The sequence below is a fragment of the Setaria viridis genome, chromosome 6, assembly GCF_005286985.2.
Source record: "Setaria viridis chromosome 6, Setaria_viridis_v4.0, whole genome shotgun sequence".
NCBI classification, from domain to species: Eukaryota; Viridiplantae; Streptophyta; class Magnoliopsida; order Poales; family Poaceae; genus Setaria; species Setaria viridis.
The window spans coordinates 23,278,260-23,294,726 of record NC_048268.2 but is presented as its reverse complement, the minus strand read 5'-3'; the positions used below and the strand labels follow the sequence as shown (position 1 = coordinate 23,294,726).

The 16,467-nt window shown below is 49.4% G+C and overlaps 1 pseudogene; it reads right to left on the bottom strand.

The window, feature by feature from the left end:
• Positions 1-6,732: 6,732 nt before the first annotated feature.
• Positions 6,733-16,467, bottom strand: part of LOC140223216 (uncharacterized) — a 25,167-nt pseudogene continuing 15,432 nt past the window's right edge.

Sequence of the window (16,467 nt, the reverse complement as noted above, 5' to 3'; positions counted from 1 at the left end):
TTCTTCTTCCAAGAATTGCCCTTCTTCTTGAAGGTAGGCTTGTTCTGTACAGCCATCACATGGCTGCTGCTAGCGCTTTTCTTAATGTCAACCTGTGTTGTCTTGAGCATACCACACAGTTCATTCAGACCCTTCTCCGTCCCATGCATATGGAAGTTCGAGATGAAGTTCCCATAGCTAGGCGGAAGAGATGAAAGAATGAAGTCAGTGGCCAACTCTTTGCCCATTGGGAAGCCTAGCTTCTCCAATCGCTAAGTGTAACCAACAATCTTGATTACATGTGGTCCTACTGCTGCACCTTCTGCTAGCTTGCACTCCAGAAAGGCTTTGGACACATTGAACCTTTCAGTCCTAGCCTGTGTCTGGAACATGTCCTTGAGCGCCACGATCATATCGTGTGCCTCATGATTTGTTTTGAACTGCATCTGCAGCTCGGGTTCCATGCAAGCAAGCATAGGGCAGCTTACCTCAAGATTAGCATCAAATGCCTTCTTGTAAGCAGCCTTAACGGCAGCAGATGCATCATCAGCAGGTACTGGTGGTAGTGGGGTGTCTAGAACATCTTCCTTTTTATCGGCCCTGAGAACAATTCTCAGGTTACGAATCCAATCCGAGTAGTTTGTTCGATTCAACTTGTCCTTGTCAAGGACCGAACGCAAAGCAAACGGTGTGGTGTTGCTAGGTGCCATTTAATCTACAACAAAAGTAATGCAAAATACACTAAGACAAACGTATCCATGATAGAGCAAATCACATTAAACTATTTTAACAGAATCTACTCCCACTAAAATCAGTATCCCTCTATTGATACTTAGTGATTCAGGATCCACAACTAACAAGTCTACTAGTGAGCTTTAGCATCACCACTAGCAAACAAGGTAGATCGGTAAGCATCTTTTGCTAATCATATCACATATGACTCCTGTTGTTGGGTGACATCTCCATGTCTCGGCGCCCAACCTTTATGCCCCAAGGTCCTTAACCGTTAAGATAACCTTGTTAAGCAAACCTACCCTTATGCATGTAAGTGTCCAAAACAAACCCGTCTAGTCAAGGAAAACTAGTGGCACCCTAATTTCATAGACCCACCACTAATTGTACAAGACATGGGACGGTGCAAGTTTTAGTTGGGAGGGCATACTAACTTAAACTTTTTGAGGTATCGTTCTACTTCTAACATCACAGCATGCAGAAAGTAAAATATAAACAGAATAGCATTCACATAGTTGTGACACAGTATGGTCCGTTTTCTTATGGTGATCTCCATCTCCACAGAACCTGTTCACCATGGTGATCTCAATCTCCATGTTCCATGTGTGCCATCCTCCTGGTGATGAGTCCTCCAAGAACTAGAACATGCTATTATGCCTAATAGCTAGTAAACAAGCTAGTAATGAAGATTACATAGTTGCTTGGATCATCACAGAATTTGGGAAATCTAATTTCGCTGAAAACGGCAAAGCCGTTGAACTTCGTGTGTAACTTTTTCTGTAGATCAATTTTCATATAAAATTCGCGCCGATCTGAGATTGTACCGAAAAGTTATGGCTGATTTACCGAAGCACACAAACATGGCAAAATCCCGGCCCGGTAGTAGATCCAATCTACTATTGCACATCTCATGCGCCTGGCGTATGAACCTGGATTTTGATTCGACCAATCACATTGATCTTCGCTCACTACAACTGGAATTACGTGTATCACTTAACTCCGATGGCGGAAACCCGACCGGTAGGAGTATGTCGTTACACTACCATTGCAGCAAGAACACGAAACTAGGACATAGATCAAATTGAAAACTCGCATATCTCCATATGCACACATCCCGAATCCAAAACTAAACAGCTACAGCTCTCATACAACTGTTGGGATACGAGGTAGGCTACACTAGCGCAAATCAAAAAATTCTACCGCGTAAACCAGGAAAACTGCCGTATAAGGATCACGGGATTACCACTCAACGCAATGATGCGGAAGATGTAGATTCGCGTCGATGCAATGAAGTCGATCAGCGTAGTCGTACATAGTCGATCACGTCAACGTCCAGTAGCTCCTCAGCAGCTCGTCCACGTGCAGCAAGATCGCCCTCGTGCCGCAGCTCGTCGTCGGCTCGTCGTGGCTCGTCGGCGGCTCGTCGTGGCTCGTCAGTGGCTCGTCCAAGTGCTGCAGGCGCAACACCTCCAAGGTATCCACACGTGCAGGGAGGAAGCGTCGCAAGCCGGACTGCTAGATCCAGGAGTTGCAACAGGCGAGGGCGTGGGAGGCGTGGCAGATGTGTTTCGCCAAAAAGGTGAAAACCCTAGGGTGCCCCACCCCTCTATTTATAGAGGTTCCTAACAGGCCTCTGGGTTCAAGGCCCATTAGTACTTCTAAACCTAATCCAACTCGGATCACATCCGAATTGGGCTTCCAGCCCCTTAAGTGTGTGACCCTATGGGTTCGAATACGTATAGACATGGCCCGAGTACTCCTACTCGGCCCAATAGTCGGTAGCGGCGTCTAGCAAGATGTGCCAACTCCTATATGCACACGAAGATCATATCAGACGAACTATCACAACATAATATACATGCTATTCCCTTTGCCTCACAATATTTGGTCCAGCTTCAAGCCGACTGCTCTTTCTCGATCCTGTGATTCGGAATCCCTTTGTAGGTTAACTCTTAACCGTACGTAGCATGGCCATGCATTTTTGGATCCGATCACTCGAGGGGCCCAGAGATATCACTCTCAATCAGAGAGGGGCAAATCGCATCTTGATTGACCATGTCTCATAGCATGCTTCTTGACAAACCCGAAAGCTACCTTTATAACTACCCTGTTACGGCGTAGCGTTTGATAGCCCCTAAGTAAGTCGATCCACATCTTGAGTACATACGACAATCTCAGGTCTAAGGACAAAGCGTATATGTTGTTTAAAGAGAGAACTACTTCTCGTGTTGGGTCAGTACTAGCACATGTCTCCACATGTGCCCACATTATTAGTTCAACATCTCCATGTCCAGGACTTGTGAAACATAGTCATCAACTAATACATGTGCTAGTATAATATTCATGTGTGTCCTCACATGAACTCCGACTAGGGACAACTTTAGAATAACCATACAAGTAAAGAGTTTAACAGACAATTCACATAATTGCAAATCAATTCAAGAAGCCTTTAATGGATATTCAAGGAACACAATATAAATCATGGATACAAATGGAATATCATCATCTCTATGATTGCCTCTAGGGCATACCTCCAACACCTCCATTGAGTGGATGACCTCCTGCAACATATTCATGGTAGCACCCACGAGATTTGCATCTTCGATCTCAGGAGCATCATCCATAGTCAAGTCGACTATGGGCTCAGAAATGGTAGTCGACGGACCAGCCTCAAGCTCCGCCTCCACCTCAATGGGAATAATGTCTTTGACATCCCTGGATCGATCAAGTCACAAGATTATCATCCAGCTACAGAGTGCAAAAATCATCAAACAAAGGAAAAGACTTCACAAGTCCTTATCGGGCTAATCGTGGTGGCAGATGAACACGCCTCTTTTCGACTACCACCGGCTGGATACTCGGCACTGGCTCCACAGGGGCCATGGGAGGAAAGTCCTCCACTCTTTCACCAAGTCCTGAAAGAACCAAGGTTGAGACTATGTACACACGACTATCAGAACAGATCGCGTACTCACCACTAGTAACATCCTCAGGCAACAAGGTGTCAGCAGCCACTTCCGGTGTCTTCACAGCATCCGCCACCACGTAAGCTATGGTCTAATCACCTGCTGGGTTAGTAGCTTGCCCGAGGGCTACCAGCTTGGGGGCTACCTGCTTGGGGGCTGCTGACCCTAAGTTTAACAACGCCTTCTCCATGTGTAGCTCTTCAACGGCCGCAACACTTGCAACTGCATCTCTGGCAATCGTGACTACTTCAGCAGAAGTAGCCTCATCATCACCAAAAGTCAAGTCAGCAGCCTTTTCAACATACAGAGTAATATTGTGAGTATTCTGCAAGTAATACAGCTAAGTCAACAAGAAACTCACAAGTACTCAAACAATTACAACACACGACTACGTACCTTGGTACCTCGCGACTCATCGGGGGTCAAGTCCAAAGCAGTCGCAGTATGCTGAGTAGCGGGTTTCTTCCGCACTACTTGGCGTCTCTTAGCCAGAGGAGCGGAAGGCATATCTTCAATTTTACCCTCGACTACCTCCTTATCCTCAGAAGGCATGGTCAAGAAACTTGCTAGCAACCGGGACTACAAACCACAAGACAACAATGTTACTCGGAAAGTACTACTTGTCAACAAAATCAACCGACTACATCTTAGACTACACAAAATGAACAAAGAGAAGAAAAAAACATACCTTTGCGGGTCCATACCAACCGTCGAACTGTCGGAGGACTCCTGGGAGTACTAGCACTCCTTGATAGTTCTTGAAGAACTTACCCAGCAATGCCTCCACATCGTCGTCAGATACGTCTTCAGGGGACATACGCGATGGGTCATCAAAACTCGTGTACTTGAAACCCCAATGAGCATGCTGGTGCAGGGGCTGAACTCTGCACTTGAGGAAACTGGCGACTACATGGATCCCAGTCAACCCTAAAGATCTCAACTCATAAATCTGCAACAACAAGTCGGTGATCTCACGGGTATACTTAGGCTCCATCACCCAGTTGCCTGCATGTTTCGCAGCATGGCCGGTGACTAGTAGCAAGACAGGGTCATGATTCCCAATATAAAACCATCTCTTTTTCCAATTGCCATGGGAATTAGGTAGGTCGTACTCGAGATACGCACCCGAGTTTCTCAACTAACACCCAGCCCCTCCAAAGACTCTGTCCTAGTCGTCCTGGGTTGTGGTTTACACGAAAACAATTTCCTAAACAAGTCCAGAATAGGCAGAACACCCAAGTACACTTCGCACAAGTGTACAAAGATAGCCATATGCAGCACACCATTCGGATTCAAATGGACTAACTGAAGATTATAATACTCGAGAATACCTCTAAAGAAGTCAGAGGTAGGCACCGCCAGGCCTCTTTCGACAAAATGAGCCAGCATCACCGTCTCCTTGGGATGTTCTTCAAATTGCCACGCATTTCCATATGTGGGCCTCCACTCAAGCTTAACCTTTGGTTGGAGAAGCTTTGCATCAACCAAGGCCTGAACCGCTGGCTCCTTCATCACAGAATCCTGCCAGGTGGCCCCAGGAGGCGGCGGCGCAGTCTGGTTCATCGGGCCACACTTGGGCATTGGCAACTCAGGCTCCTTGCCCTTCTTGGATCTGGATCTCAACTTGCTGGTGGTCGTGGCCTCCCCTTGGATCTTCTCCGGTTTCTTGCCCATCTTCTTGGTATGCATCAACTAATCTTGAGGAAAAAAGGGGGCGAAGAAGGCCGCAACGATTTCTCTTCAAAAGATTGGGTGGGGCAACAATGGCAGTGGCGGTGCAAACAGGAGCAGCGATGCAACGGTTGCAAAAAGGGCACAAATTGCAGATCTGCTATGATAGGCGTGCCAATAATTAGCATTGGGCCCCCTATTATATTAGCAACATTTTCGGATTCCACCTGTTAATCAAGCAACGGTCAGATACGACTCAGATTTACCACCATATAGTGTCCAAAGCGTACTCTGACCAAGACATTGATCCCTTCACCGACTACAAGTAGTCGTCCAAGTGCTCGGGGCGTGCATATACCGTACCCGTTGGATAAAGTTTTCTTTTTCCAAAGACTAAGTCAAAGAGAAATTACAAGTTTGACCCTCAGCCTGATTCTTCGATTCAACCTAAGGCTCGAGGGCTACTCCATATGGAGTGCGATTGTCATCGCACTACCATATATAAAAAAAGTTTCAAGACAAAGACTACTCGAAGCAAACATCGTGAACTGCTAAGAATACCTTCCAGCACACGATAGCTCCGGTACTCAAAGGTTGGCCGCAACGAGAATTACTCGAGGAGCACCAGGAGGAACTCGGGCGACATCTTCAAGTACTCAGAACTGTTCCTCTCGACTACAAAGTATTCGGGGGCTTGTCGGCTAGGCACCCCCGGGCCCACCAGAAGACTTGTACGGACCCACTCAAGGGATTGTACGCGGAACCTACTCGGACATGAAGACTACTCTCCAGGGCGTGAAGGCTTCATGGACTTCCCAAAGACTAGTCGGGTCAAAAGGAAACTAGTCTATCGAGTTAGAGTAGGACTCTATAAATGTACTCGACTAGGACTCACACAATCTGCCCTGTAACCCTGCTCCCCCAACTATATAAGGGCGGGTAGGGACCCCCTCCAAAAGGGGAGGAAGAACAAGATCAATACAACCAACACAGAGGACGTAGGGTATTATGCGATCTAGTGGCCCGAATCTGTCTAAATCGTGTTCCTTGCATCACCATCGACTCCTTAATTCTTGATGACACCCACCGCACAAAAGACCACCTTGGGTACTCCCTAGGCGGGTTGCCGGTCTAAAACACCGACTGATGGTACACCGAAAACACATTTGGTAGGATTGAGTTTCCATCGGAACGCTCGCAGGCTTGTGAAAGTTTCTTCTAAGTCTGCGATTAAATCATCTGGATTTTTGGTTTTGACTACTACATCATCCACGTAGGCTTTTACATTGCGGTGTAGTTATTTCTAAAAGCATATTTGAATTGCACGTTGATACGTTGCACCTGCGTTCTTCAACCCAAATGACATTGTCTTGTAGCAGAATGCTCAGAAAGGGTTGATGAACGGGGTCTTGTCTTGATCTTCTTCCTTGAGAGCTATCTGGTGATATCCCAAGTAACAATCAAGAAAATAGAGTAGTGTGCACCCGGCTGCGGAGTTGACTACTTGGTCGATTCTAGGAAGCCCAAAGGGATCTTTGGGGCAATGTTTGTTGAGATCTGTGTAGTCGACGCACATCCACCACTCGTTGTTGTTCTTCGTTTGAACTAAAATAGGATTAGCTAACCAATCAGGGTGGAAAACTTCCTTTGTAAACCCCGCTGCGAGTAATTTGGCTATTTCTTTTTTTATTGCATCTCTTCTGTCTTGAGCGAATCTTCGTAGTCGCTATCTTTTTGGAGTAGCTTTGGGATCGATGTTGAGTGAATGCTTGATCAGTTCCTTGGGCACACCTGGCATGTCAGCTAGTTTCCACGCGAAGATGTTTCGGTTTGACCGAAGGAAACCAATGAGCGCGCTTTCCTATTTGGGATCGAGCCCTGTTCCGATCAGGGTTGTTTTGGATGGGTCGCCAATTTTGAGGTCGATGGTTTTGAAATCTGTCATTTGCTGGCTTGACTTTAGTAGTTACCAGCTTATTTTCTGGGATTTCGAGTTCTGCCGGGGTAAGCTTCTTTGATGCGGTGAACACTTGTTGCATGGAGTTGGGAATTTGAGTAGTCGCGGCTATCTCAACAGCTTCCGTGTTGCATTCATATGATCATCGCAAATCTCCTCAAAGGGATAGTTCTCCTTTTGGTCCAAGCATTTTCAGTAGCAAGTATACGTAGTGAGGGATGGCCATGGACTTGGCCAGAGCTGGTCTTCCGAGGATGGTATGGTAAGAAGTTTTGAAGTCAGCCACCTCAACCTTGATGTACTCTGTGCGGTAATGCTCTTTGGTACCGAAAGTGACAAGTAGGACAACTTGTCCTAATGGGATGGCTGCGTTGCTTGGGATGATTCCATAGAAGGGAGAATCCGTTGGGGTAAGCATGTTGGTGATGTTGAGGCCCATCTTGCTTAGAGTCTTGGCAAAAATGACGTTGAGTCCACTACCGCCGTTGATGAGAACTTTTGTTAATCTTGAGCCTGCGACAACTGGGTCTAGTACTAGAGGGAAATGCCCTGGTTCTGAGAAGTTGGTCCATTGATCCTTTCTGCTGAAGGTAATGGGTACCTCAGACCACTTCAGAGGTGTAGGAGTGGCTGGTTCTATAGCCATGATTTCTTTGAGTACTAATTTATTAGATTGCTTGGAGGTAGTGCCTAGAATTCCACTGAAGATGATGTTGATAGTCTTAGATGCTGTCTGGAACTTGTCTTCGCCATCTTCAATTTCATCCATCTTGCTTTTGCCTTTGTCCTTATTGTTGTTATCGCTATTGTTGGCGGGAGGTTTTGGTAGTTCTTGCATAACTCTGCGAAGGTTGTAGCAGTCTATTGTTGCATGCTTGCTGCGTGGGTGCCATGGGCATTCTTTGTTGAGTAATTCATTGAATGACGGGCCATCATTTCATTTATTTGATCCTTTCTTGCTTGAATTTGACATTGTTGCAATGGTATTGTCTGGTTTGCGCTTGCGATTCTGATTGCCCGAACAGTTGCTTCGGTGATTGCCGTTGCGATTTTTGTCTTGTTCTTGATTGTTGCTTTGGTTATTGTTGTCACATCCGTGATTGCGGTGTGAATCAAACCTTTCACGCTCTTTGTCTTCTTTGTCTGCCCATGACTGAGCCATAATTTTGAGTTCTTTGACATCTGCTGGCTAGCGTCTGCCAAAGTCTTGGAACATGCGGCGGTCCAAGAGACCGTTTTGAAAATATTCAATCACATATGCCTCTGAAATGTTGACAATTGTGGCCTTTTTATCAAAAAATCGGCGTAGGTAGCTGCGCAGGGATTCATCTTTTTGCTGCTTAACCTGAGCCAAGTCAATTCTGTTGCCAGGGTGCTGCATAGCTCCCGCGTAGTTGCTTGTGAATGCTTTCGTTAGATCGGACCATGAGTTGATGGAGTTAGACTTCAGAGATTTGAGCCAAGTTAGTGGCACTGGTTCCATGCATACGGAAAAGTGAATGACTTTTGTATCATCTCTTTCGCCTGGAGCTTGGACTGCTAATGCGTATCATCGTAGTCACTGATTTGGGTCTTGTTTGCCGTCATATTTGGTGATGCCCATTGGGTTGAATTTATCTGGGAGAGTAGTCTGCATGATTCATCTTGTGAAAGCAGGGAAATGGTCATTGGCATCATTCTTAGCTTCACGTTCATGAAGGTGATTGTTGATTATATCTCGAGCATCACGATTGTGATTTAATGTTTCTCGAAGATCACTGATGTGTGAGGGTTCCAGATTTACTCTGCGATGGCGTGGTTCTTCTGCAGAGGCTGTGCGACTACCCTCAGCTGCATCTCTATTTCATCTTGAAGCTTTGAGTATGCCCCTATGTTGTCTTGGTTCATCATGTTGTTGGTTTGAGAGTCTTGCGTTGTCTTTGCTATCATCATGGTGACTTGGGTTGTGAGGCACAGATGGGATTGGTGTTTCTTTGTCAAGGAGTTTGTAAGCGTGTTCTGCCAAATATATCAGAAGATCACTGTATTTGTTTGGAGGCATTGATTGGGCGATCAGGTCGATAGAAGTAATAGCAGCAAGTGGTGTGTTATGTTCTCATGTTTGAACGGCTTCGAATGCTCTGTCGAGATTCACAATGGGAACTCTTGCGGCTAGGAGTCGACAACATTCCACCCTCTGATTGTTTCTTGCTCTTATTTCTGGCTGCTAGTTTCGCCTGTAGGGATACGAGGTAGGCTACACTAGCGCAAATCAAAATTTCTACCGCGTAAAACCAGGAAGAACTGCCGTATAAGGATCACGGGATTACCACTCGACGCACTACTGGTGCGAAAGATGTAGATTTGCGTCGATGCAGTGAAGACGATCAACGTAGTCGTACGTAGTCGATCACGTCAACGTCCAGCAGCTCCTCAGCAGCTCGTCCACGTGCAGCAAGATCGCCCTCGTGCCGCGGCTCGTCGTCGGCTCGTCGGTGGCTCGTTGTGGCTCGTCGGCGGCTCGTCCAAGTGCTGCAGGCGCAACACCTCCAAGGTATCCACACGTGCAGGGAGGAAGCGTCGCAAACCGGACTGCTAGATCCGCGAGTTGCAACAGGCGAGGGCGTGGGAGGTGCGGCAGATGTGTTTCGCCAAAAAGGTGTAAACCCTAGGGCGCCCCCACCCCTCTATTTATAGAGGTTCCTGATAGGCCTCTAGGTCCGAGGCCCATTAGTACTTCTAAACCTAATCCAACTCGGATCAGATTTGAATTAGGCTTCCAGCCCCTTAAGTGTGTGACCCTATGGGTTCGGATACGTATAGACATGGCCCGAGTACTCCTACTCGGCCCAATAGTCGGCAACGGCCTCTAGCAAGACGTGCCAACTCCTATACGCACATGAAGATCATATTAGACGAACCATCACAACATAATATACATGCTATTCCCTTTGCCTCACGATATTTGGTCTAGCTTCAAGCCGACCGCTCTTTCTCGATCCTGTGATTCGGAATCCCTTTGTAGGTTAACTCTTAACCGTACGTAGCATGGCCATGCATTTTCGGATCCGATCACTCGAGGGGCCCAGAGATATCACTCTCAATCAGAGAGGGGCAAATCCCATCTTGATTGACCATGTCTCATAGCATGCTTCTTGACAAACCCGAAAGCTACCTTTATAACTATCCTGTTACGGCGTAGCATTTGATAGCCCCTAAGTAGGTCGATCCACATCTTGAATACATGCGACAATCTCAGGTCTAAGGACAAAGTGTATATGTTGTTTAAAGAGAGAACTACTTCTCGTGTTGGGTCAGTCCTAGCACATGTCTCCACATGTGTCCACATTATTAGTTCAACATCTCCATGTCCATGACTTGTGAAACATAGTCATCAACTAATACATGTGCTAGTCTAATATTCATGTGTGTCCTCACATGAACTCCGACTAGGGACAACTTTAGAATAACCATACAAGTAAAGAGTGTCACATACAATTCACATAATTGCAAATCAATTCAAGTAGCCTTTAATGGATATTCAATGAACACAATATACAAATCATGGATACAAATGGAATATCATCATCTCTATGATTGCCACTAGGGCATGCCTCCAACATTCTGAGGCATCGGCTGATAGCTCATCTTGGGAGACTTCTTCCATTTGGCGTTCCCGACGAGGAGTTCTTTGGTGGTGATCGCTGGTTCCTGTTCTATCAATTGGCGAAACCACGGCAAAGAGTTCTCTATCTGGATAGTAGCTTTCAGAACTGTTCGTTATGACTTCAGTGGAGCCATCTTCTTCATTGATTGGTGAGAGTAGAGTACCCTCTTGGTATGGGAGGATATCCAAGTGTGCGATAAGGTGTGATTCATTGTCTTGGGCAAGGAATGATGGCTTCATGCCTGGCCAGTAGACGAATCTACCTTAGGGCATTGATGTGATTACCAGGCCTTATTGCGAGCCTGATAAGGGGAGTTCTTCAAAAGAGTTTGAGTCAGAGTTGTAGTCTTCAATTGACTCTAATCCGGACTGGACTTTGGATGGAGTTTTTTGATAAACAGTGATCGTGTTTTGGAGTCCGAGCGGGAATTGGTTTGAAGTTGTATCCGGTCCACACGATGGTTGAATTGCCTGCTCACGTGGACTAGTTCGAGTTGTAGTCGAACTCGGTGTTGTTGAGATCGAAAATTTGAATTTCTCGACAAAATCTTCCTTCTCCTGTCGACGAGAGTTTCCGCCAAGATGATTCTTCTCTGGTTCTTTTGATGACACGGCGTTGGAAACCTCCAATGCCGTCAGCAATGCAAAGCCAGGAGCCTTGCACCCGCTTCGAACATGAACGCGGGCTTGATGATGACTGAAGCCATCGATCTCTCGCGGAGAATTTCGACGACATCCCTACCTGGCGCGCCAGCTGTCGGTGTTTTAACCTGGCAAGCTATCAAGGGAGTACTCGAGATAGTGTTTTGGTTGGTGGGTGTCGCCGAATTCAAGGAGTTGATGGTGACGCAGGGACACGATTTAGATAGGTTCGGGCCACTAGATCGCGTAATTCATTTCAATATGAGGACAAGAATTGAACCGATTCAATTAATTAGAATAGAACAATTACGCAACAAAAGAGAAAAGAAGGTATTTGTTGTGTTGGCAGTAGATGGGTTTTACTAAATCAAAATTGTGATTGTTTAGTTATTTATTTTATATTTGAAATTCTAAGAATTTTGACTCATTCGAAGTATTTCTTATTGTCGAGCCATAGTAATTGCACCTATTAAAGAAACTAGAAGAATTAGGGAAATGAGTTCAAACGGAAGATAAAAATCGGTTGCTAAATGAATCCCAGTTTGTTGAACGACCCTACGTCCTGTATGTTGTATTCGATTGAACTTGTTTTGAGGGGGTCCCTGCTCACCCTTATATATTTAGGGAGCAGGGTTACAGGGTAGCTTTGAGTACAGAAGTACTAGTCGGGCAAGACTATAGAGTCCTATTCTAACTCGGTAGATTAGTTCTCTTGTATTCCGACTATCCCTTTAGGAGTTCCATGTAATCTATATTTCCCTGCAGTGTAGTCTTCATGCCCTGATGCGTCTCGAGTACGTCCCCTTGAGTGGGTCCGTACAGACCCTCTGGTGGGTCCGGGCATGTATGGTCGACAACTACTGGTGGATTTGGAAAAGAAGGAAGGAATGGAGTCATCTTTCAGCAAGAAAACCGCACTGTACACCAGATTTTGAGTAACCGCAAAGCGGAAGCTCAACAATGGCGCTGTAGGTTGCCGAGGAGGAAGAAAAAGCTCTCGGATGATTGGTGTTTAATCTTTGACATGGCTATGTAAAACAATGTAATCCTTAGTCTTTGTAAAGATGGTGCGAGACATTAGGGGCTAATCTGCTAATGAAAATACAAAACCCAGGTGGGGTGCCTTTCCCCACTTGACACCGCGTCTATACAACACTCGAGTGTTTTACCAGTGCAGAGCACTCAATTTTTTTTCACTATTCTTCTTCCTCCTGCAACGCTATCGTTGTCAAGATTTGCGGATCAAGACTTAGACTAGTAAATTTCTTTTATGCGCATAAGGCTTCGGATGGTGGCGTGGGACACACGGGGTTAGACTGGTTCGGGCAAGGAAAGCCCTACGTCCAGTATCGAGGCTGCTCGTGTTGCCCACGCAGGGTTCTGTAGTAGGGGTTACAGATGAACGAGAAAGGGATCTGATCCCAGGTCTCTTGAAGGTGCTTGTGCTTTAAGGGAATGCGAGAGTGTGCTGTTGGTTTGCGGGAAAAGCCTCTGCCCCCTGTCTCTGGCCCCCGATGCCCCTTTTATATCGTAAGGGGACTGCTGGGGTTACAGGTGAGACTGGGTGGTGAGAGCCGTAAAGAGTTTAAACGTAAGAGGGTAAAAATATAACACGAAGGGAGGAACCAAGTTCCTAGGTTCCCGGCATCCTCGCCGGCCTTCAGCGTCTGCCGACGCGTATGCTGGAGGAGGAGGGTGGCCGCGCGCCAACTGTCGTCGCGCTCCGCAGATCGCCTCCTCGGTGGCTGTAGCCGCCGGGTCATGATGAGAGAGTTTTGTCGTGACTCCGGTGTCTGTTGGGAGGGACGGCGGATGCCGCCGATCTGCTGATGCCTCGTGGAGGGCGGGCATCACATCCCTGCTGCCGGGCGCGCGGGACCTGAGAACGGGCGGGTCTTCCCTCTGCTCCAGGCGGCGCAGGCCATGAGTGCCTTGCGGCGAATGGAAGGAGGCCGCAGGTACTGTAGCTCTGTACAGTGCGGCCGTGCATGGGTACTTGCAGTAGGTTGCGTGAGGAGCGCGATCATCCTTCTCTCTGACATGCATGCGGCGCATTTATGGCGAGGTTGATAGGAGGGCCCACGAGATCGGCGCCCGAGGCGGATACTTTTCGGGCGGGCCTGGGTCAGCCCGACCCCAGATCTGCGGTCGGGCGAGGCGGAGCTCGATCTTCCGAGGGTCGGGGATGGCTGACCCCGGAACTCAGGGTCGGGCGAGGCGGAGTGCAGTCCACAAGGGGTCGGGAGCGTCCGACCCCGGGTTTTCGGTCGGGCGAGGCGGAGCGTGGCCTTCAAGGGGTCGGGAGCGTCCGACCCCGGGTCTCCTGGTCGGGCGAGGCGGAGCGTAGCCTTTCCCTGCCATGTCGGGCCGACGGCAATTTTGCTACCTTAGATGGGCCTGGGCCTTCATGACCGTTGCTTTAAGCGTCATTAGGAGGCCATTAATATTTCCACCCAACAGTAGCCCCTGAGCCTGTGGTGGAGCAAGAGTGCTCCTCCGGAGGCTTCTTTCGCCGTCTCGCCGGAGATCTTCTACTCGTCCTGCAAGCTGGCGCCGCATTTTATAGCGATAGGAGCTTCGGTTTGATTGGGGGTAGGGCACGTTGTTAGCCCAGCTTGGCCGGGGAGCCTACAAATCGCGACCACACGTGTGGTCGTTGGTTGCGACGCTAGCCCCCGAGCCCCCGCGCGTTGCAGGAGACCGATCGGGAGGCTAGGTCAACTTTTGATCGTCATCCCTCAAGCGTCCGTTCGCTGGGACGGAGGGGTTGAGCCATGCCACGCTATCCTCGTTGGACGAACCGTGGTGCTCGTTGAGCTGCGAACGGGTAGGTTCGAGTGGAGCCCCGGTCCCCGTTCAGGGGGGGGGGTCCGGCTCGGGCCAAGCTGGTGGCGTACTCCAGTCTCCAGCCGGCCAGTTCATATAGTTCCCGGGTCCGTTCAATTGGATCCAGGGGCTCGTTGCCTTTCCTCGTGGAAAAACCATGAACTTTGATGCCGGTCAGGACTCGAACGTGAGGTCGGGATGCCCTTGGCTTTCGCTCGCCTAGGTGTTGGCCGCTAGCAGACCCGTCCCTTCTCACCCCTCGCTCGGGGGATGTCCTGAGGTAGCTGTCGAACCTGTAGCGGGCCAGCCTTCGAACCTCTAGATCGTAATGGGCTGTAGGGGCATTTTCAGCCCCGTATCCCTTTCTTACCTTTCGGTGGGCCTTGGGCCGAATCGGGGCGGACGTTGCGTCTTGGGCCGAACGTGGGGAACGTCGTAGGCGTGCCTTCCGGGAGACGGAGTTATGGAGAGCGTCGACCCGCGAATCAAGGAGGAGAGGATGTTTTCGCGGCTGATCATGCGCGCGGTTTCCAAAAAGAAAGTGGACGTGATGGGGCGTACCTGGCGCCGCATTTATGGCGACAGGGGGGTCAGTTCCGCTCCCCTCGCTCCTTTCCTATAAAAACGGAAGCTCCACCTCGCTGGTTCCGCCCGCCTTCTGCTTTCAAGCCTTTTCGCCCTCCACACTCGCCCTTAGCTCACCTGCACCCGCTTCGCCTTCCTCCGCTCCAAGCTACACCCTTTCTTCCCACTCCCGTCAGGTTTCCTCCTCTTCCGGCGATGGGATCTTGGGGAATCTCTCACTTCAACTCCTCGCGCACCGAAGGCCTGATGAGGAAAGGCCTTCTCTACGAGAGGACGGATGCGGGTGAGTGGGAGCTGCCGGGTTCGGAGCAGGTGCCGTCGCCTCCCGCCTGCTACGTCGTCTCCTTTGCCCATTTCCATGAGCGGGGGTTCGTGACTCCGCCGAGCCGCTTCTTCCGGGGGCTCCTCCATTACTACGGGCTCGAGCTTCAGCACCTCAACCCCAACGGGATTCAGCACATCGCGGCGTTCATCACGCTGTGCGAGGGGTTCCTGGGCATCGAGCCCAACTTCTTGCTGTGGAAGTACTTCTTCACGGTGAGCCTGTACCAGAAGACGGAGAGAAGGGGGAGCCAGCAGCGGTCGCCCCCGGTGCCGATCGGGTGCGCCGGAATTCACCTCCGCCATACTCGCTCCAAGGAGTATATGGCGATGAAGACCTCGGCGTCCCACAAGGGGTGGCATAACCAGTGGTTCTATGTGAAGAACTACTCGGACTCCCCCTTGCCGGACTTCACCGACCGCACCATCAACGTGGCGCCGGAGGTGTGGGCGTACGGGCCGGTGGAGAAGGAGAAGAAGCAGATCCTCGACCTGCTGCAGGCTATCGAGCAGCTGAAGAGGAGGGGGCTTACCGGTGCTGGGGTTATTGGGGCGTACCATGCCTGGCGAGTGGCGCCGCTAATGCTCCGGGTCCGTTCGCTTGCCGCCATGACTCCGGATGCGCCGATTGAGGGCACCACCCTGGTGGCGGGCGCGCTCGCCGCCTCCGAGATCCAGCAACTGATTCGGGAAACATTGGAGGACAAGGATGCCGACTACCCGGTGCCTGGGCACCCGCCGATGCGCCCGGACGTGGGCTTCGTCGACCTGGTAAGGGATTGGGGCACCGACCTCCTTTCTTCGTGTCTCGTAATCATCATCCTGACGTGGGGCCATTTCACGTTCGCAGGGCACGCTGACTTGGGTCGTGGACTCGTACCCGCTGGTGCCGGAGGACGCCGATCGGCGGACGCAAAACCGTCTCCTTGCCGAAGCGCAGAAGCGCCGTAAGGACAAGGAGACGGCGAAAAGGAAGAAGAAGGCCGCCAAGGAGTTCCAACGGCGGCAGAGAGGGCGGGTCGTGTCAGACGACGACGACGACGACTGCGACGATGATGATGAGGATGAAGATGAGGAAGATGATGAAGAGGAGAAAGAGCTGATTTCCTCCCTTCGGTCGGGCACGCTCGTAATCCGGGAGG